Source organism: Xenopus laevis, chromosome 5S (genome assembly GCF_017654675.1).
Source record: "Xenopus laevis strain J_2021 chromosome 5S, Xenopus_laevis_v10.1, whole genome shotgun sequence".
Lineage (NCBI taxonomy): Eukaryota > Metazoa > Chordata > Amphibia > Anura > Pipidae > Xenopus > Xenopus laevis.
The window spans coordinates 61,263,064-61,284,619 of record NC_054380.1 but is presented as its reverse complement, the minus strand read 5'-3'; the positions used below and the strand labels follow the sequence as shown (position 1 = coordinate 61,284,619).

At 43.6% G+C, this 21,556-nt stretch overlaps 1 non-coding gene across 1 annotated transcript in view; it reads right to left on the bottom strand.

The window, feature by feature from the left end:
* LOC108717906 overlaps nt 1-21,556 on the bottom strand; it is a 76,399-nt gene that overhangs the window by 21,644 nt on the left and 33,199 nt on the right. The window contains exons 11-12 of the transcript XR_005961506.1: nt 9,968-9,992; nt 9,281-9,383 (exon numbers count right to left, since the gene is read on the bottom strand). This is a non-coding gene — a transcript (HBS1-like protein). The remainder of the gene's footprint in view (nt 1-9,280; nt 9,384-9,967; nt 9,993-21,556) is intronic.

Below are 21,556 nucleotides of genomic sequence, written 5' to 3'. Positions count from 1 at the left end.
TTCAACAGTCGCCTGAAAATGCCTCGCCAGGCATTTTTAGGCGACTGTTGAAAAGCGCATCGCCTCGTGTGGTTAGCACAGGCGTTTTTACATAGGCGCCCATACAAAACTGTCGCCTGCGCCGGTCGCGGCGACTGTCGCGGCGCTTTGTCACCGCGACCGCAAACGCGTCGCTATCTCCCCGTGTGGACTAGCCCTTAAGCAAACTGTGTTGTCTCGTTTATTTAACTCAAGGACAAAAGTATTCATAGAGGACAAATTCCATCTAAATTATTGCTTACAGCATGAATTTAAGTAGAGTTTATGGCTATGTTTGTGTCACCCAGGGTTGCCAGGTTGGTTGGTTTCCAGTCAAATTTACTGGGCTGATGGTTGGGGCCTGTTTGGGCCTCTGTGTAATTTGAATGCCAGGGCCTATTTTGACTCCCAGACCAGACATGGCTTTGGGGCTACCATTAAAACATTTCCCTTACTTTTAAGCTTTGTACACAGTGATAAATGTATATATGCCATGTTTTGCTTTGAAATCAATGGGAAGAGCAATTTGCACCTATGTTTCACTCAGTTACTGCTACACACACATGCCCTCCCTGTATACATTTTTAGAGCACTCCTATCATTTCAAAAGAAAGAATAATGACTGAGGCACAGGACTTTTGGCCGCAGTCGTTTCAGGGGTAATAATAGTGTGAATACATTTGACAACCAAGCAGCAAGCATTGTTGTAATCAATTGTATTAGAGCCAGAAGAATTAAATGAGGCAGGCCTCAACTAAAATTAGCCCACTAAGCAGCAAAAATAGAAGCAACATATTTAGAAGCCATGTTAGGCCTCAACCAGAAGAAATTAGCCAACTTAGCGGCAAAATTATAAGCAACATATTTAGAAGCCATGTTAGGCCTCAACCAGAAGAAATTAGCCAACAATGTGGCAGTATTCGAAGAAACATATTTAGAGGCCATGTTAGGCCTCAACTACTAAAAAAATTTGCCGACAATGCAGCAGTAGTATCTACGATAGCAGTAGGAGCTTTGATAGGCCCCCACCATAAAAAATATTTGCAGACAATGCAGCACAGCAGCAGTACTACTAGGGCTAGTAGCAGGCTGCAGCAGCAGCAAGGGCAGCAGGTGCAGACAGATGGGGAATGTGCAATACTACTGAGGAGGAGAGTATGGGCAGCAATGGAGAGAGGAGTCTAAATCTGTGGAGGAGGAGGAGAGGAGGCTAGTCTCTGCTGTCTGCAATGGGCACTTGGATATCCCCGCTTATCCATGCCTCATTCATTTTAATGAACGTCAGCTTATCCACGCTGCCAGTGGATAGCCGTGTCCGCTTCTCAGTGACCACCCCACCTGCGGCACTGAAGACACGCTCTGACAGGACACTGGCAGGGGGGCAAGCCAGCACCTCCAGAGCGTACTGTGCCAGTTCTGGCCACTGGTCGAGCCTCGAGACCCAATAATCATCATCATCATTTATTTATATAGCGCTGTCAAGATACGCAGTGCATGGGGTCATCGTCAGGGCGAATGGCATCCTGCACGCTGACTGACCCCATGTGCTCCACCCGCTGCTGGTGGTGGCTTTGGGTGCTGACTGGGCCTGCTGCTGGCCGTTGAGGCTCGTAAAAGCTCTTCCACACACCCATGAGATCTCCGCCCTTGCTGCTGCTGCTAGGCCCCCGTCTCTGCTGGGTGTGTGGAGTAGTGGAGGCCTGAGAAGTCTCAGACTGGGGGAAGGCCTCCACTAATTTTGAGCACAGAGCCTTCCTCAATTGACCCATCCTCCTCTCTCTCTGGCTGGGTACAAGGAACTCCCGCACCTTTCCCTTGTACCGTGGGTCAAGCAAAGTAGCCACCCAATAATCCTCCCGGTCTTTGATAGAACAGACCCGGGGATCGCTTCGGAGGCAAGTCTGCATATGGGCAGCCATGTAAAAGAGGTGCCCCCGACCAACCTCTTCTTGACTGCCCTCCAGATGCAGCAGGTCATCTGGCTCAACCTGCCCCTGCTCTGTACCCTCCCAGCCGCGGACAATAGCTGGGGTGGTTGGGTGGCATGTCCCCTGCTCCCCATGCTGCACAGGCACCCAGTCCTCCTCTCCCTCATCCTCCTCATCAGGCACCATTTCCTCCTCAGCCCCCTCTGCCTGCCTACGGGGCCTACTCTCCTCCTCCTCCTCAGGCACGTCACCCTCCTCTAGCACCCCATCCAATGTGCGCTTGAGGAGGAACACCAGGGGTATTACATCACTAAGACACGCATTGTCCCTGCTAACAAAGCGTGTCGCCTGCTCAAAGGGGGCAAGTACTTGGCAGAGCTGCCTCTGCTCTGCACTAAAGTACCCCAAATCTGCCCCCTGAGTACCCCTGGCACTGTGCTCCAGCAGGTAATTGCTGACCGCCCAGCGCTGCTCAACGAGGTGCTCCACCATGTGCAGGGTGGAATTCCAGCGTGTGGGCAGGTCACAGATGAGCCGGTGGGGTGGCAGACTATGCTGCATCCATGCCAAAGACGCGCTGGCGGTGGGGGACCTGCGAAAATGGGCACATACCCTACGCACCTTCTCCAGCATGTCACCCAACCCTTGGTAGCTCTTGAGGAAGCGCTGCACCACGAGGTTGAGGACATGTGCAAAGCAAGGCACGTAGGTCAGGTGCCCTAGGTGGATGGCGGCCAGCAGGTTGCGACCGTTGTCGCAAACAATGTTACCTGCTTGGAGCTGGCGGGGAGTAAACCACCGCTGCACCTGAGTCTGGAAGGCAGCCATGAGCTCAGGTGCAGTATGACTCCTCTCGCCCAGGGAGAGGAGTTGCAGCACAGCCTGACATCGCCTGTGCTGCACTGAAGCGTAGCTGCGGGGACGCTTCAGGGGTGGCTCATCCATAGTGGAGGAGGAGGAGGAAGTGGGCATGTGGGGTTTGCCCTGTACCCCACGGGGAGGCACCTGTAGCCTGAGGGGAGCGCCCCGGCTTGCACCCTCCCCAGCACTCATCAGGGTGACCCAGTGTGCAGTGTAAGTTATGTACCTCCCCTGCCCGTGCCTGCTGGTCCACTTGTCAGTGGTGCAGTGCACCCTGCCGCCAACAGCATGATCCAGCGACAGGGACACATTCTCCACCACCTGCTGGTGGAGGGCAGGGACGGCTTTCCTGGCAAAATAATGGCAGCTGGGGATCCGCCAGTTAGGGGCAGCGCAAGCCATCAGCTGTCAGAAGGGGACTGCTTTGACTAGCTGATAGGGCAGCAGCTGCACTGCCAGAAGTTTTGCCAGGCAGCCATTAAGCCTCTGCACTTGGGGGTGGCTGGGGGAGAGAGGCGTCTTGCGGGTGAGGAACTGGGGGAGGGAAACCTGGCGGGACAGGGGCCGCATTGAGGAGGAGGAGGCTGCAAAAGAGGCTGAGCTACACAGTGGCTGCCTCCAACTGTGAGCCCCAGAATCCTCTTCCCTTGCTGCAGAGTCTGGGGAGCTAGCACCTCTTCCCTGAGGAATGGGAGGAGGTGGACAGGAAGCACCACTGCCCCCCGGTGCCCTGCCACTATTGTGCTGCTCCCATGTCATCCTGTGATGACGTTTCATATGGCCCCTTCGAACCTTCTGCCGGCAGAGCTGGCACACTGCTACTGCCTCGTCCTCTGCCTGGCACGTAAAAAAAGCCCACACTGCTGAAGTGCGGGCCACTGCCTTGCCTGCTGTGGAGGGTTGGGGATGGTCCCCACCCGTACGCCCATAGGCTTTGGACCTAGGCGCAGTGCTGCCCTGTTGCCTGCCCCCCCTAGCAGTGGTCGGTGGAGCCGGCTCTTCATCCTTATCAACAACAAACAGTTCCCCCCCTGAACTGCTGCTGTTATCCTCTGGAGCCGGCTCCCAGGGTCTGTCCCTGTCATCGTCCTCCCCCAGACCAGACCCTGCCTCATACATGGCATCAATACCCACATCCAGCATGCTGGTGTCTGACCCCACACCAGCAACTTGCTGCCCTGCCATAAGGGGACCCTGCCCAATATCCCCTACTGATGTGGGCTGTGACATGACCTCCTCCTCTTCATCAGACATGAATGCCCCCCCCCATTCCTGCCTGATCATCAAAAAGATCCTGGGTGTCTGGGCCCAAGTCCACCTCAGGATCAAATAAGAGGGATGGGGTGTCATCCCACACTGAGCTAGCAGGTGATGCCACCTCCTGCCGCTCACTGGTGCCCGCTGCAGACGAGGTAGCCTGGGTCAGCCAGTCTACCACCGCCTCTGCCTGCTGCGAGCATATGGGTCGCGAAGCAGTGGCAAAAAAATCTGGCACAGTCCTACGTGTGCCAGTTGCCCCACTGCGACCCAAAGCCACCTGCTGCTGTGGCATTTGCTGCTGCTGCTGCTGTTGTTGCGGCTGCTGCTGCTGCTGTTGTTGTTGCAGCTGCTGCTGTGATGGCAGCTGCTTTGATGGCAGCTTGTGCTGAGCTACAGTGCCCAGACTGGGCATGGCACATGGGCTGGTCTGTTGTGGGGTTGGATGTCCACGGCCAGCACCATGGCCTCTTCCTCGGCCACCCCTCTCTATCCCACCCTTCTTCCCACCACCACCCCTCCTTCTTCTGCTTTATAGAGCACTGGTAAGGCCCCATCCATGGGTGTCCGCAGAAAATTTTCCAGGGTGGGGCAAGGAGGCATCTGTGGGCGGGACTGTGAGATAGGTGGGTGTGTCACTGCCATCAGGGGGTGGAGCTATGCCACGGCGATCAGCCGATCGCCGGGTCAATCAAGGGAATCCTGCACAGTTTCCCTAATTTGAAAAACCATCCAGGAAGTTTTGACCCGGGCAACCCTTCAAAATACCGGTTGTCTGACAAGTGGCAACCCTAGTTCATACAAAGATGGCAAAGTGGCAAGTTCATGTATAAATACCCCCAGAACACACAAACAGATGACACAGGGGCAAGTACATGCATAAATACCCCCAGAACTAGGGATGTAGCGAACTGTTCGCCGGCGGAATTGTTCGCGCGAACTTCGACCGTTCGCGTCCGCCGAATGTTCGCAAACGTCGCGCGACGTTCGCATTTTGAGTTCGCGTTCGATTCGAATACAAATCGTTCGACCATTCGACCATTCGAATTCCTTCGACCGCTAAAAATCGAACGATTTCCATTCGTTCGAACGATTGTAAGCATTCGATCGAATGAAAAGCATTCGATCGAATGCTTCGATCGTTCGATTCGAATGAAAATCGTTCGATCGAACGATTAAAATCCTTTGATCGTTCGATTCGAACGATTTTAGCGGGTGTTCGAAGTTCGCGAACTGTTCGCGAACGTTCGCATTTTTTGCCGGTGTTCGCGAACGGCGTTCGCGAACACCAAATCGGCAGTTCGCTACATCCCTACCCAGAACTCACAAACAGATGGTACAGTGGGAAGTACATGCATAAATACCCCCAGAACTCACAAACAGATGGCACAGGGACAAGTACATGTATAAATACCCCCAGAACTCACAAACAGATGGCACAGGGGCAAGTACATGCATAAATACCCCCAGAACTCACAAACAGATGGCACAGGGGCACGTACATGTATAAATACCCCCAGAACTCATAAACAGATGGTACAGGGGCAAGTACATGTATAAATACCCCCAGAACTCACAAACAGATGGCACAGGGGCAAGTACATGCATAAATACCCCCAGAACTCACAAACAGATGGCACAGGGGCAAGTACATGCATAAATACCCCCAGAACTCACAAACAGATGGCACAGGGGCAAGTACATGTATAAATACCCCCAGAACTCACAAACAGATGGCACAGGGGCAAGTACATGTATAAATACCCCCAGAACTCACAAACAGATGACACAGGGGCAAGTACATGTATAAATACCCCCAGAACTCACAAACAGATGGCACATGGGCAGGTACATGTATAAATACCCCCAGTACTCACAAACAGATGGCACAGGGGCAAGTAATTGTATAAATACCCCCAGAACTCACAAGTACAAGGCTGCAGACTGCAATAAATAGGGCTTTCCTTCCTTCATTTTCTCCCGCGCTGCAATCTGTGCTACTGGCCAATCAGATGCTCCCTGGCTGCTCTCTCTCTCTGTCACAGCTGAAGTAATATGATCTAGCAGCACCATGACAAGGGAGGGGGGAGCGAGCACCTAGGGAAGGAGCTAAAAGAAAACTCTGCTGCACGGAAGAAAAATCTTCGAGGGATCGCGACAGAAACCACAGTAAGCTGGGGCCAATGCACGAACAGGTGGAAACTTATGTGCACAGTCCCAGGGGGGGGCACTGCCCCCTCTTGCCCCCCTCTGTGGACGCCCATGGCCCCATCTAGAATATGCCGTACAGTTTTGGTCTCCATCACTCAAACAGGACATTATTGTATTAGAGAGGGTACAGAGAAGGGCAACTAAGCTGGTAAAAGGTATGAAAATCTTAGCTATGAAGAAAGACTTTCCAAATTGGGGATGTTCATGCTGGAGAGGAGGTGTTTAAGGTGATATGATAATTATTTATAAATATATAAGGGGATCATATAATAATCTCACTTATGCTTCATTTACCAGTAGGTCTTTCCAGCTGACACGAGGTCACCCATTCCATTTAAAAGAAAAGAGGTTCCGCCTAAATATTAGGAAGGGGTTTTTTACAGTGAGAGCTGTGAAGATATGGAATTTGATCACTGAATCAGTTGTACTGGCTGATACATTAGATAGCTTTAAGAAGGGGTTATGGAAGATAGCTCATAGTACAAGTTGATCCAGGGACTAGTCCGATTGACATTTTGGAGTCAGGAAGAAATTTCCCCCCCCCCCTGAGGCAAATTGGAGAGGCTTCAGATGGGGTTTTTGCCTTCCTCTGGATCAACTGGCAATTATGAAGATTAAAAAAAGTTAAAAGGATTAACTTGATGGGTGTGTCTTTTTTTCAACCTAATTTACTATGTTACTTTGATTATCGTGATTAGTTTAATTATTGATCCAATTGGTCTGTATTTTGTTAATTTCATGAAATAATGGAATATAACCACTAAAGCAGCACTGGGTTAATTTACTTCTATTTTAATTGAGGAATTGAGAACTGGTTATCCAATTAAGAGTGGCAGTGGAAGTTATACGATGGTTGTTTGCTATTAGGATAACGTATGGTCATAGGTATGAGTGGGTCAGAGTGAAGGGGAGAAAAAGAAGCTGCGTATGTTTTCATGTTCAGTGAAGGCAACCTGAATATGGTGCCAATGGGATAGGAAGCCAATAGAATCAGAAGGATTTAAAAAAAATATCCCTGCTAGAGTTATGAATATGTACATTTTAAAACAGTCTATATTACCTTCCATGTCCACAAAGGCAAATTTACAGGTTGGTCATGGAGAAAATAGAAATAACTCAAGGATTTAGCACTAACTGTACTACAACCTATTATTTTTTACAGTTTATTTCAATAAGACTGTTAGAAATATGTTTTTTCGTCTCCTCTTAAAAAGGTATATAAAGGCAAAAGTATAGATCAGCACAAAGTTGCCTTTCGAACATCTATCAGTGATAAGAACAGTTTAATAAATCCGCTTTTGAAATTATTTAAAGGTTGGAGAGTTTTAGTTTTGGATCTAACCCAGGCCCGGACTGGCAATCTGTGAGTTCAAGCAAATGCCAGATGGGCCGATTGCTTTAAAATGTAAATGAACTGCTCACCGAAAAATGCAAATTAGCCCTCGATATTCGACCCTAAGTAAATGTGCCCCTAGGTCTAGTTATCTTGAGGTTGAAAATATATATCATGCTTTACATGCGCGTGACTAGATGGGCTGCTTTGTAAAACAATAAATCCAGCAGCACTCCGATATGTGATTCAATTGTTTATTCGTGCCATTAGCAAAGCGATGTTTCGGGCTATTCCAGCCCTTTATCAAGCTAAGTGAACTGTGTAACAACACACTTAAGTAAATGATTTAGGGAAGGGGTTACAACTTGGTTTCCACCTCCCAGTGTGGGACTCAATTCCCAGCATTCCCAGTAAAATATTACAAAATAAGTGATAGTGAATAATATAAAAGCAATGACTACTAAAACATTTATGTTATATCACATGTTAAAATATGAGGTGTTATATGTTATTAAAACTCCAAAAAAGTCCAAAAAAGTCATTTGATTCAGCCATAATCCACCAATAGTCCATATGCTGTGCAATTGTGCCACTTTTGTGTATAAAAGTTAAAAAGATAAAAACATTCAGATTCTGTTTCCATTGTTATTGATATTGAAGCAAACACATATTTGTGCTCAACATCTGGAGAGCTGAGTACCTACAGTTGTCAAGACACCAGCAAGTCCCAGAATAGGAGCAGTAAAATTATACAAGACAAAAATATAACATAATTCACATTAGATCAGTATCACTGGGTATACTGCGTAGTACTAAATTGAAACAGTAATTTGTTACACATAAAGCACGATCTATAGAAATTACCATTCTAAATAAACATTTCAGGGGTAAACTCTCAGTTTAGTCCCCCAGGACTCAACGTACCTAATCTCAATATCCATTGCATCTCCAATTTTTTTAATAAATATATTCTATCACCTCCACATCTTAAAGGGCCTACACCATCAATTACTTGATATCTCAATTGGCTCACTGTATGTCTTGCTTCTGCAAAATGTGACGGAATAGGTAAATAATTATAATTACACCGTATGTTGGATTTATGTTGTTTAATTCGGTCCTCCACTTTCTGTGTTGTCTCCCCAACATATTCTAATCCACATGGACATTTTATTAAATAGATAACAAAAGTGGAATTGCAAGTGTAATAATTTGTGATGTTAGATGGGCTGCTTTGATACTTTTGCCAGGGCTGCTTTTTCCTCCCAGTTCAGCCCTGATCTAACCCCTTATATGAGACTGCACTTTTACTAAGGGGACATCATATAAACAAAGATGAGTAATAGAACAAATGTGGGATTCATCCGGTAGAGTGAGAAAAAGCAAATTAAAGAGATTCTTCTAAAATCACAGTGTAAAAAGTGAAATGTTTCACACAGTCCTTTTGTGAGAGCATGTATCTACAGATGCAAACATTTCACCTGTGAGGAAATTCGTTTCAGTTTTTTTGATTAGCTGTTCAACAGCCAGTATCAGTTTGACAGCATCTTACAGTTTCAGGCAAATATAGGACTTTCAGAGGTTGCTATTGATCTAAAACATACAACTGTATTAAAAATAAGAAAGTATATCCTTCGACAGCAGATATAGTGTCTGTGAGCAAGAGTACCTTTTTACGGTGCAAGTTTCATTGGGAGGCATGGCTAGTAACCGGTCACCAGTTTGGAGAAAGCCAGCTTCTATTTTACCAGTCACACAAAATCCAGAGCCTTGATCTGCAAGGATTAAACATAAGTTCATAGTTCATAAATATATTAAGTCCAAGCACAATGCTTAGCAAAAATATTAATGGTCAGAGTTTGCATTACAAAATAAGGATGCAAAATGCAAAACTTGATAAAATGTATTTTTATTGCGTTTGTCACACACTATCAGTGTGAAAACGTGTACATAAATGTAGATTACAAAAAGCACTGCTATAACACATCCAGTTATGTAATTTTTCCTATAATCTCTGCAGAATTGCTAGGGTCTCCAATTAAGGACCATGTTTTAACTTTTATATGTGTGTGAGGATTTTCTTTATTAAAAAAAACAAAACAAAAACACAATATAGTATAAATTTATGGATTTCCTAATCACCATGGGATAACCTAAAATATAAATATATAGCAACCAGCCAGCAATAAGCCTTGTGCAGAAGTATGTCTGTCAGTTACAATCTACGATAATTTGTACAATTTTAATTTTTGATTTTTTTTGTTGTTTTTTATAAGAGATGAATTCAAGAATAGATACTGTGTATGTGACATAATTAACATCTACACAAAAGCAATTACTTCCTGAAATTAAACCTCACCTTTGAAAACATCAGACACACATAGGGGCAAATTTACATATGGTTGAATAACGAGGGTTAATTAACCCTCGATATTCGACTGCTGAATTGAAAAAACACAAAGTAGTGCTACACACACACACTCTCACCGCTCTTTGCAGCGTCGGGTGCCGTCTGTGACTCTGTCTGCCCAGGTCTGGTTCACGTACAAGAAAATACTTCAGCAGCACTCCGATTATGGTGAAAAAATTGGTACTTTATTCGTGCCTCAAGCTAAGCGACGTTTCGAGCATTTCCAGCCCATTATCAGGCTTACAAAAACGTGTAATAAACAATCCTTAAATAGTGTTAAGAGAGGGAGGCTCACTTAATCCCAAACATCTCTCCCAATCAGTGCCATTGGTATTCACATTGTGACTAATTAAGTGCATGGATAGAAACATACATAGTAGCAATTTAAAAACATTTCAAATATGTATCAAAAAATGTAACAATAAAATGTCTAATTCCAGTGTTTAAATATAAAGTGTCCAATTACTTGCTTCCATGTGCAAATTGTACATTATTTAAAATATTTTGCTTCTCATCATTGTCGCATTTTAGAAATTCATTTTCGTATCCACACAGTAGCAGTTTAAAAACATTTCAAATGTGTATCAAAAAGTGTAACAATGAAATGTCTAATTCCAGTGTTTAAATATAAAGTGTCCAATTACTTGCTTCCATGTGCAAATTGTACATTATTTAAAATATTTTGCTTCTCATCAGTGTCGCATTTTAGAAATTCATTTTGCATATCCACATATCTTAAAAATATAACTCACAATTTGTATGCTCTACACCTGTGCAGGAATGCCTATGTATTGTCGACACAGTCATTGCCAGGATATGAGCTGTGAAAATCTAAGAATAAACACAAAAAAAGGATATATTACACACAGCACTAAAATAACAGGCCAACCATATCAAATAAATAGCATTGGTGTGTATTCTCGATTCAACCCACCAGGATGAAGTGTCCCCAATTTATGTATCCATTTTATCTCTAATTTTTTAAGCTGTAATATCATATTACCTCCCCGTCTCAAGGGTTCTATAGTAACAATGACTTGGTATCGTAATTGGCTTATGTATGTCTAGCCTCAGCAAAATGTGCTGGAATTGGGAGATGTGTATACCCACAACGAATATTGGACTTATGTTGTTTTATGCGGTCTTTCACTTTTTGTGTTGTTTCTCCCACATATGCTAGGCCCCAAGGACATTTGATAAGATATATTACATATGTTGAATCACATGTATAAAATTTGTTTATATTAATTTTCCGACCTGTATGTGGATGTGTAAAATATGCACCCTTAGAGATATTATTACAATTGGCACAATTAAGACAGGGGAACGTACTCATTTTAGGTGTACCCAAAAACCTTTGTACTGATTTAGTTGATGCCCCCATATATGTTTATAAGGCTATCACAAAGGTTTTTTCCTCGCTGATAAGCCATTACTGGGGGTTCTGAAAATATCCGTATATGTGGTGCGTAAGTTTGTAAAATATGCCAGTGTTTTCTGATGATCTTACTGACATTGTTGCTAGCCGTCGTATATTTACTGACAAATGCCAGTCTAGAGGATTCCCTTGGATCTTTTTGTTGTCTCAATTCATTTTGTGGTAAACTCTCTTCCTCAGTTCTTGCAGTTTCCAAGAGTTCCCTGGGATACCCTCTCACAGCAAATCTCTGTTGCATTTCATCTAGTCTTTGGATTTCTTTCTGTTGTTCAGAGACTATACGTCTCACTCTCATAAATTGTGATTTCGGCAAATTGTTTTTCAATGACGGAGCGTGAAAACTAGAGAAATGCAACAAGTTATTGTGCTCTGTCTCTTTCTTGTATAAATCAGTTATTAACTGAGTGCCTTCCTTCTTGATTGCCACATCCAGAAAATTTACTGTCTCCAAATCATGTTCCATAGTAAAATGTAAGGTTGGGACCACAGTATTTAAATATGCAACAAACCTTGTAAGACTCTCAACAGGTCAACATCTATGTAGCAATGATACAACTGGCAGTATTGTTGGTACAAAGGATTTGTATAGACATAGTTCCGTTCAAAGTGATCCAAATACAAATTTGCGTAGGTAGGTGCAACGTTACTCCCCATGGCAGTACCTTGTACTTGTTTATAGAATTGGTCCTGAAACATGAAATAATTCTCCCTCAGGACCACCTCTAATAACGAGAGAAAAAAACTTGTATTTGGTGGGGGTAATCATCGTGCATAACAAACATCTCACTTATTGCACCTAACCCTGCATCATGCATAATGGATGTATAGAGACTCTGGATATCCATTGTTACCAGAATTGTCTCATTTTTTACCGTACACAAATCCAAAATATTTAACAGATGTGTTGTGTCCTTTAAAAAGGATTTTTGTACCACATATGGTTGTAGAATTTTGTCTAGATAAATGGATAACGGAGCCAAAACTGAATCACTACTAGCCACTATCGGTCTACCAGGTGGAGAATTTAAATTTTTGTGAATTTTTGGTAACGTATACAATACTGGAGTTACTGGATGTTTCTGTATAAGGTATTGTTGTAATTTAGCATTTATTATTTCCCTTGCCTTCTCCTCCTGTACAATCCGTTCGATTCTCTTAGCTATTTTATGTACGAGATCACTAGTTAACTTAAGATATACATTTGTGTCTGCCAATTGCATTAATATTTCATTAATATAGTAGTCCTTATCCAACACTACCAGTGCACCTCCCTTATCAGCAGGTTTAAAAATTAGGTTTTTGTGTGACAACAGTTTCTCTAACTGCTCGCCCTCCTGTCTATTGAGATTGCATCTAGTATTCAATAATGGATTCTTTTTTATTTTTTGTTGTAATTTCTCCACATCTTTTTTGACCAATTTTATATATGATTCAACCACTGCGTCTGTATATGGTGGAACAAATGTACTTTTATTGCACAAATGTACTTTTATTGCATAGGTCCACAGTTTTCAAAGTCAATTTTGAATTATCAGTTGGCCCTTGTGAGGCTTTTATATTGTCTATATCCTGTGGCCCAGCAAAAAAAGATTTCAATCTTAGGTTACGAAAAAAACGTTCTAATTCAATGTCCAATTCAAATGTGTCACTCTTGGTAGTGGGACAAAAAGAAATACCTTTATTAAGGAGGCTGAGTTCCTCATCGCTCGAAGAAATGTTCACCACTAAAGTCTCTGTACTGTAAGTGCCCTGCGTTCTGGTTGTCTGCGCCGGTCCCAGTGAGCGTCTGTGCCGTCTGCCCCCTCTCCTTTTCGGCGGATGTGTTTTCCGAGTCCCGCACCTAAAACAGAAGGAAGAGTGGAGGCTTGTGTGTCTGATGAGTCAGTTTGCGATCCATCTCTAAAGGTGTCACTAGTGCAGTGGCCCAAATTTGTTTCCCTGCGCTTCCCTGCGCCTTGCTGTTGGTGTCTCTCTGTAGAGGTATCTGTCTCACTATTTGCCTCAGCAGTTGTCCGCCTCTGCTGTTCCATCTGTGTTTCCCTTTGATGACGTCTCTGTGGGGGGCGGGGCTGTCTGCCAGTTATCTGGCTTCTGTTACTCTCCCACTGCCAGCTGTAAACACGTCCGGAGCTGTAATCCAATTCATCTCTGCGGAACTTGTTTCTCTTCCGTTCCTCAATTTCACCTTGATGCTTAATTAGATTATTTTCAATCTGTTGAAGATGGAGTCGCTGTGCTTCTGTTTGTAAGTGGATCTCCAGACCTTTATCCAGTTCACCAATTAGCTTCTCACTTTCTATTATTTCACATTGTAGAAATTCATTGTTAAGTAAAATGATATCAAAAGAACATTTATTGACGATCTGTTCATATTTCTGTGCGAACATTTTATTATCTTTGAAGATTGTAGGACGTAGGTTAACCCTTAAGCCCCTTGGTATCCGGCCCAGCTTATAGTATTCAATCAGAGTAGCAACATGTAGATCTAATCCAACCAGTTTACGTTTTTCTCTTTCATATTCTTTAAATATTCTGTTCTCTGTAGCAAGTTGCAAAAACGAGCTGTTACATCTACTTTGTTCAATAATTCTAGTTGCTTCTGATTCACTATATGCAAATGTCAATGGTTGTGCCTGAGATGTTGGTTGTGACATCGTTGTATAAGTGTTGGAGCACAATATTAGCAGATAAATATAATCCAAAAAACACAAAGTAGTGCTACACACACACTCTCACCACTCTTTGCAGCGTCGGGTGCCGTCTGTGACCCTGTCTGCCCAGGTCTGGTTCACGTACAAGAAAATAATTCAGCAGCACTCCGATTATGGTGAAAAAATTGGTACTTTATTCATGCCTCAAGCTAAGTGACGTTTCGAGCTTTTCCAGCCATTTATCAGGCTTACAAAAACGTGTAATAAACAATCCTTAAACAGTGTTAAGAGAGGGAGGCTCACTTAATTCCAAACATCTCTCCCAATCAGTGCCATTGGTATTCACATTGTGACTAATTAAGTGCATGGATAAAAACATACATAGTAGCAATTTAAAAACATTTCAAATATGTATCAAAAAGTGTAACAATAAAATGTCTAATTCCAGTGTTTAAATATAAAGTGTCCAATTACTTGCTTCGATGTGCAAATTGTACATTATTTAAAATATTTTGCTTCTCATCAGTGTCACATTTTAGAAATTCATTTTTGCATATCCACATAGTAGCAGTTTAACCCTTTAAGTGCCAGCAGAATTTTACATTTTGGTTACGCGAAATGCCAGCCGTTTTTGAAACATTTGTGCTCTCTCAATTTAGGGGCATTTTCTGAGGGGAAACCTATAGTTTACCTAGGAAAACTATACATTGTTTTTGTCGGGAGAAACTGAGCTTTCTAAATCTGAGTTTTCATGTATTTCCACCTCTGCAAAAAGATTTATAGCTCTAAATACAAAAATAAATGAAAAATTTCTATTTTTCACAATATATGTATTTATACCAGAAAAATGTTTCATTTTACACATAAAAATCCAACTGATTTGGAAAGCCTCATGTCTCTCGAACATGCCAATACCAGATATGTATAGTTTTAGGGAGATTTAGAACTTCTGTACAGCAAAAACTCCCGGCAGTATATTACTGAATTTTGAAAGCAACAAGGCAGAAAATGACATACTTTAGATTCCAAGGCTAAAAAATCCTGAAACATTAGGTTTACCCCAGAAAACCATATATTTTTGAAAAGTACACATTCTACTGATTCCAAAATGGGTAACTATGTCTCTCTACTCTTAACTATCAAACAGCAAAGCTTGTCTGAATGTAGCGGTTTTTATAAAAATTTATCAAAATTTTGAAAAATCACTTCAAAGGATTTATTTTGCTTTATTTTGGAATCAGTAGAATGTGTATTCTACCGAATCTAAAATGGTTACCCATGCCTTTCTGCTCCAAACTACTGAGTCGCAAGGCTTTCTCAAAATTGGCGGTTTTGGTGAAATATCTGAAAATTGCCTCAAAGCTTCAAATTTCCAGCATTATATCGCCCGTGTATCACTACATAACTAGAAAAAGCACCCTAAATATGGTTGCAAGGGATCCTCCAAACAGTTTGGTGCCCATTGTGCATAGGTTTACCAAAGTATCTGGCATTTACAGGCCCCAAAATGAAGTTAGCGCATACAAATAGTCCTGTGGGTAACTTCAGCTAATGAAAAATCAACACATTGACTGCATTTTTTGTGGGGTAAAAACACAGAAATATAGGTTTACCCCCCCAAAACCATATATTTTTAGAAAGTACACATTCTACCGCATCTAAAATGGGTACCCGTGCCTTTCTGCTCCAAACTACTGAGTCACAAGGCGTTCTCAAAATTGGCAGTTTTGGTGAAATATCTGAAAATTGCCTCAAAGCTTCAACTTTCCAGCATCATATTGCTTGTGTATCACTACATACCAAGAAAAAGCACCCTAAATATGGTTGCCAGGGGTCCTCCAAACAGTGTGGTGCCCATTGTGTATAGGTTTACCAAAGTGTCTGGCATTTAGAGGCCCCAAAATGAAGTTAGTGCATACAAATAGTCCTGTGGGTAACCAGCTAATGAAAAATCAACACATTGACTGCTTTTTTTGTGGGGTAAAAATGCAAAAATATAGGTTTACCCCCCCAAAACCATATATTTTTAGAAAGTACACATTCTACCGCATCTAAAATGGGTACCCGTGCCTTTCTGCTCCAAACTACTGAGTCACAAGGCTTTCTCAAAATTGGCAGTTTTGGTGAAATATCTGAAAATTGCCTCAAAGCTTCAACTTTCCAGCATTATATTGCTTGTGTATCACTACATACCACGAAAAAGCACCCTAAATATGGTTGCCAGGGGTCCTCCAAACAGTGTGGTGCCCATTGTGTATAGGTTTACCAAAGTGTCTGGCATTTAGAGGCCCCAAAATGAAGTTAGTGCATACAAATAGTCCTGTGGGTAACCAGCTAATGAAAAATCAACACATTGACTGCTTTTTTTGTGGGGTAAAAATGCAAAAATATAGGTTTACCCCACAAAACCATATATTTTTGGAAAGTACACATCCTACCGAATCTAAAGTGGATACCCATGCCTTTCTGCTCCAAACTACTGAGTCGCAAAGCTTTCTCAAAATTGGCAGTTTTGGTGAAATATCTGAAAATTTCCTCAAAGCTTCAACTTTCCAGCATTATATAGCATGTGTATCACTACATAACAAGAAAAAGCACCCTAAATATGGTTGCCAGGGGTCCTCCAAATAGTTCGGTGCTCATTGTACAAAGGTTTACCAAAGAATCTGGCTTTTAGAGGCCCCAAAATGAAGTTAGCGCATACAAATAATCCTGTGGGTAACCAGCTAATGAAAAATCAACACATTGACTGCATTTTTTGTGGGGTAAAAACCCAGAAATATAGGTTTACCCCCCAAAACCATATATTTTTAGAAAGTACACATTCTACCGAATCTAAAACGGGTACCCATGCCTTTCTGCTTCAAACTACTGAGTCGCAAGGCTTTCTCAAAAATGGCAGTTTTGGTGAAACATCTGAAAATTGCCTCAAAGCTTCAAATTTCCAGCATTATATCGCCCGTGTATCACTACATACCAAGAAAAAGCACCCTAAATATGTTTGCCAGGGGTCCTCCAAACAGTTCGGTGCCCATTGTGCAAAGGTTTACCAAAGAATCTGGCTTTAGAGGCCCCAAAATGAAGTTAGCGCATACAAATAGTCCTGTGGGTAACTTCAGCTAATGAAAAATCAACACATTGACTGCTTTTTTTGAGGGGTTAAAACGCTAAAATGTAGGTTTACCCCCCAAAACCATATATTTTTGGAAAGTACACATTCTACCAAATCTAAAACAGTTCAGTGCCCATTGTGTATAGGTTTACCAAAGTATCTGGCATTTAGAGGCCCAAAATGAAGTTAGTGCATACAAATAGTCCTGTTTGTAACTTCAGCTAATGAAAGATCAACACACAGGAGAAAACTCTCTGTTTAGTGCTGAATTAAGCATTGAAATTCCTGTTTGAGACAGGATTTTTTGTTATCACTTGGTGTGTGAATGTGTTGTCCACTTGGTGGGTAAAATTTGGGAAGTTTTGAGTTGATTTTCTTTACTAAAAATCGATTTTTCTTTTGACCCTGAAGGTGAGTGATTCCTAGCCCAGTTCCCTTCACTTGCTCTGGGCTACAAACTCACTGTTAGATTCCCTACCCCTCCCCCGCACCTGGGTGTCAGTTTCATTTGCATTTTTCTGTTGTTTCAGCATAAATTGTTTAATTTTTGTACAGATTGAGTGGGTATTTTGATTTTGCACTCAGTTCTGTGAGGAAAGAAAGCTAAAGGGAGAAGGATTTAATATAAGTATAAATATAAAATCTTTTCCAGCAGCAGCAGTGCAGCTCCCAGGCACCTGCTCACATTAACCCTCTCCCTGCCACAGCTTCTCAACTTAAAACTTACATTTTTGTTAATCAATAGTATAAAGCTTTCTTTTTGTGTGGTGCTGTGTAAAATAATTGGAGGGAATAAAAAGGAAAGTTATAAAAAAACATCTCTTGGTTCTAAAGCAAAAGGACCTGAAAAACCCAGCTGTAGCTCTGCAAGGAAACACCAGTCAGAGCCCATGTCAAAAAGCCCCATTGCCTCTACTTCTGCTGCTGCAGCCAATGTGACCCCTGCTAAAACATTTTCACACGCGGTAGCTACTGGCAGCAACCCAAGCCAAGTCACTGCTGGGGTAGAGAAGCTTACAAGGAAGCATGGGGTCAGATGCCTAATGTCAAGCACTCATGGCATAGAGGCTTATATAAAGGCTGCAGCTGAAGTGGTGGGCCACTCTGCAGTAGTGGCAGCAAGTAAAATGTATGGGAAAGCCATAATCTTTGCCCGTACGCTAACTGCAGTGCATGCTCTGGTACAGAGGGGTATCACAGTGGGAGGGAGTTATGTCCCTGTAGAACCCCTGGAAGGATTGAGCACAAGGGTGGTTTTATCTAATGTGCCCCCCTTGCTGCAAGACCACTTATTGTACCCCCACCTGCAAGCCCTTGGGGAGTTAAAATCAAATATGTCTAGAATTCCCCTGGGATGTAAGGAGAGCAGACTGAGGCACGTCCTTTCCTTTAAAAGGCAGGTGCAACTACTTTTACCTCGGGGGCAAGACACTATTGAGGGGTCTTTCGGGGTTCCATTTGAAGGGGTGCTGTATAAAAATTTTTATAGCACAGAGGAAGTGAGGTGCTTCCTTTGCAAGAACCTGGGGCACACTCGCCAGAGTTGCCCCAAAGGGCAAATTAAGACCACAGCCCCTGTTCCTGCTCCCAGTGCCTCAAATAAAACATCTTATCCTGCTGGGACTATTTCAGCAGGGTCCTCAAAGGGGATATCTCCTTCACTAAAGAACCTCAAGGTGGCTGTTACACAACCCACCTCTACAACATCCAAACCTCCTCCTTCTTCACTGAAGACATCTAAGGCTGCAGCATGTCTTACAATTGCGGCAAAAGAGAAGGGGGGAAATCATGTCAAAGCTTCCCCCAGGGTCACAGTTGTTCCTACCACAAAAAAGTGTACCCCTGTTATGGGCACCCCTGAGGGTGTGGGGGTACCCATGATTGCAACACCTGTTGGGGTTGGGGCAGATAGTGGCCTTTCCTCTTCAGATGCCAAGAAAAAGAGGAAATTTAAATCAAACTGGCTGGTACCTGAGGAATGGGCATCAGTGGTTAATGATGGGGCACCCCCATCCAAGGGTAAAAAGGGCAGCAAAACTTCTGCTCCTCATGTGGTGACATTGTCTGGTCCAACTGTTGGTCACGATCAACCGGTGTCAGACCATGCACTCTTGCCTCCAGACCAGGTGGGGAATAATGAGGTTAATGGTCTGCATGGCCTTGAACATGGCAGTGTTGGTTTCCCCAGAGTCAGGGGTGCAGTATCTGCCTCAAAATCATTTGGAAGATCTTCCCTTGGAGTGTAAAGAGACACCTAATGAGACTCCTGCAGAGTGGGCAGTCAGTGTTCCTGAAGTGCTGAGATTTGGGAACTGCAACCAGCCTCAGTTTTTAGTGCCTCAGGGTATTTCGCTCCAGGAGGGGGAGAATATTGGGCTAACCCCCATACAGGACCCTGCAGATAAAACTGCTGGGAAGGATGGTGAGGGTGGAGTTGTAAATACGGAGGAGGGTAGCCAGACAACCTCTACTGTTCATGCTAAAATCTCTCCTCCCTTGTCTTCAACTGACCCAAATGTTATTGCCATCCAGAAAGCACAGGAGGTAGTGGAGAGGGCAGAGGCTAACCATCGAGCCTCCAAAGCTCCACCTGTTGCTGGGGAGCTAATTAGTTCTGTTGCTCCTGTGTCAAACACTTTCATATGTGTTTCAAGTGAATTTGAGGGAACACCTGAGCCATTGCAGGGTCTCCAGAAAAGTGATTCTGATACTTTTCCTGTAACAACTTGTGGAGAGATTCTCAAAGCTCTAGTGGAGAGGGGAGATTATCAATCCCTTAGCCAGGAAGAGCTCATGGATGAGGGGAACATCGAAGAGGAGGTTGACATAGGAGTGGCAAATCCTTCTACCCCAATCATCCCTGCTGAGGAACTCAAAAAGTTTCTTGAGAGCACCCTTGGTGTTAAATTAGAGAAGAAGATGCACATGGCTCTGGAGAAGTGGCATGATTTGCCTTTAGTTATCAATTCTGTGAGACAATACATTAAGGTCATAAAAGAGGCCAAGAACTATGGAACAGCGGAATATCTCCGTATAATGAAGTTTCACAAAAAATGTTTGTCTCATCAGACCTTGATGAAGGTTAAAGCACTTCCTAAGACTCAGTAATGGCCTTGAGTATAAGCACACTTAATACTAATGACTGTCGGAATCCTTTCCGAATGTTTCAGGTACTCTCCTTTCTTCGTCAAGGAGGGTACACTGTGAGTTTCCTCCAAGAGACCCACACCACTCCAGAGCTTGAAGCAAGCTGGAATCTGGAGTGGAAGGGAAGGGTCTTTTTTAATCACCTCACTTGGACATCATGCGGGGTGGTGACCCTTTTCTCAGATTCCTTCCAGCCAGAGGTCCTGAGTGCTACCTCTGTCATCCCTGGCCGTCTATTGCATCTTCGGGTCCGGGAGTCAGGTAGAACATATAATCTAATGAATGTGTATGCTCCTACTACCGGACCAGAGAGGGCACGGTTCTTTGAAAGTTTGTCAGCCTACATGGAGACAATTGACTCTGATGAAGCCTTGATTATAGGGGGTGATTTTAATTACACCCTTGATGCTCGACAATGCAATGTACCCAAGAAAATAGACTCGTCTGAGAACTAATTGCTCATTTCTCCTTGGTTGATGTCTGGAGAGAGCAGAACCCAGAGACGGTTGCCTTTACCTATGTCAGGGTGAGAGATGGTCATGTTTCTCAATCCCGGATTGATAGGATATATATATCGAGCCATCTCATGTCACGAGCCCAGTCGAGCACCATTAGATTGGCACCATTCTCAGACCACAATTGTGTATCCCTGAGAATGTCAATTGCACCATCTCTGCCAAAAGCTGCTTACTGGCACTTTAACAACAGTTTATTAGAAGATGAGGGTTTTGCAAAGTCAGTCCGGGATACATGGAGAGGCTGGAGGGCCTTTCAGGATGAATTTGAACCAGTGGTGGGATGTAGGCAAGGTTCACCTAAAGCTCTTGTGTCAAGAGTATACCAAAAGTGTGAGCGGGCAGCGCAATGCAGAGATTGAGGCACTGAATGGGGAGGTGCTTGATCTTGAGCAAAGGCTATCAGGCTCTGAAGACCAAGCCCTTCAGTGTGAATATCTAGAAAGGAAAGAAGCGCTGCATAACATGGAACAACGACAGGCTCGTGGTGCCTTTGTGCGAAGCCGGATGCAGTTACTTTGTAATATGGATCGTGGTTCGCGATTCTTCTATGCTCTGGAGAAGAAGAAGGGGAACCGAAAACAAATCACATGCCTTTTTGCGGAGGATGGAACCCCCCTTGAGGATCCGGAGGCTATCCGGGACAGAGCCCCGTCCTTCTATCAAAACCTTTTT